The sequence below is a fragment of the Ursus americanus genome, chromosome 16 (genome assembly GCF_024610735.1).
Source record: "Ursus americanus isolate L20-20 chromosome 16, mUrsAme1.1.p, whole genome shotgun sequence".
Lineage (NCBI taxonomy): Eukaryota > Metazoa > Chordata > Mammalia > Carnivora > Ursidae > Ursus > Ursus americanus.
The window spans coordinates 3970413-3972238 of NC_142142.1; the positions used below are offsets into that span (position 1 = coordinate 3970413).

A 1826-nucleotide genomic window follows, 5' to 3' on the forward strand; every position below is an offset into this window, starting at 1 on the left:
ATGTTCAGTGCTAACTTCTCCACCTTCCACCCCACTGTGTTCATCCTACTTGGCATCTCAGGGCTGGGCAACTGACACACCTGGCTATCTCTCCCCTTCTGCCTCATGTGCATCACTGCAGTATTGGGAAATGGAGTCCTAATCCTTGTCTTCAGTGTACAAACCCTCTATGAACCCATGTATATCTTCCTATCCATGTTGGCTGGCACTGACATCTTGCTGTCCACCACCACCATTCCCAAGGCCCTGGGTATCTTTTGGTTTCATGTTGGGGAGATTGCCTTTGATGCCTGCATCACTCAGATGTTTTTCATCCATGTTGCCTTTGTGGCTGAGTCAGGTATCCTGTTGGCTATGGCATTTGACCGCTATGTGGCCATTTGTACTCCCTTGAGATCTACACAGCCATCTTAACTCCTATGGCAATTGGAAAAATGACTGGCAATCTGGGGACGAAGCACTGGGACTCTTTCCCTATCATATTCCTGCTGAAGAGGCTGCCATACTGTTGAGCTAATATCATCCCCCACTCATATTGTGAGCACACTGGGGTGGCCAGATTGGCCTGTGGTGACATCACTGTCAATATCTGGTATGGCTTCTCCATGCCAATGGCATCTGTTTTCGTAGGCGTTGCTCTCATTGGTATTTCCTACACTTCGATTCTCCAAGCTGTGTTTAGACTTCCTTCCCAGGATGCCCAGCACAAGGCTCTCAATACATGTGGTTCCCACATTGGAGTCATTCTCCTCTTTTTCATCCCATCCTTTTTTACTTTCTTAACCCACCGATTTGGCAAAAATATCCCCCACCATGTCCACATCCTTCTCTCTATGTGTTAATTCCCCCCATGCTTACTCCCATCATCTATGGAGAAAAACCAAGCAAATCAGGGATAGTATGGCTCACATGTTATCTGTTGTGGAGAAGTCTTGAGAAAGTCTATGTTTCTTTCATAGTTTTCTCTTACCAGCAGGAGAAAAAAGAACTTAGCAACCAAGTTCTCAAGTTTAGGCACTTTAGTGTACTGAAGCAGAAAGTACATAGGCTTTGGAATAAAATGTATCTGGATTCAAATCCTAGTTCATTTACTTCCTGATTTTTGACCATGATTAGGTTCCCACCATTTGGAAATTTAGTCCTAACCTATAACATAGACTCAATTGTACCTATGCTGTAAGAGTTTTGTACGGATTAAAATTTATAAACTACTTTGTACATTGCTCAACACTTAGTGGGCTCTCAATGTTAGCTATAATTTCTAACTTGAAGTTTGTTACCCAGGGAAGACCTTTTAGATTTGATGTATGTGAGATTTCCAGTATTTCCGGAGGCTGCTCTGCCTTTGCTTACCTCCCAAGACTTTATGATAGCCATCAACATCTCCAAATTGCTGCCATCATAACCACAAGTTTGCTGTATGAATCAGTTTAGGTAATAGATACAAAAGAATGCTTTAAAAAATTAAAATGTTGAAAAAGACTAAGGTTGGCATTGATTACATTTTATATGTAAAGAACTATCACCATTATTATGTTAAAGAAATTTCTTAACTCATGCAGGAAATGGGTTGAGTGACACAGACACAGGCATTGCCCTTAGAGAGTTAGTTGTCTGAGTTGGACACATGAACGAAGAACAAGTTATGGGGTCCACACTGATAATAGAGAATATGATACAGCACACAAATATTCACATGTTAAAAAGAGGATGTAAGCCAATATCTATGATTCTATGTCTTCTATATCCATACTTTCCCCCCGAATTAGAGACAGTTGTATGGCTTTAAGTTTCATTGGTATCTCCAGCCTTGATTTTTTCTTTGA

At 41.3% G+C, this 1826-nt stretch overlaps 1 pseudogene; it reads left to right on the plus strand.

The window, feature by feature from the left end:
• LOC123782721 (olfactory receptor 52B2-like) lies at positions 1-936 on the plus strand (annotated as a pseudogene).
• The last annotated feature ends 890 nt before the right edge of the window (positions 937-1826 follow it).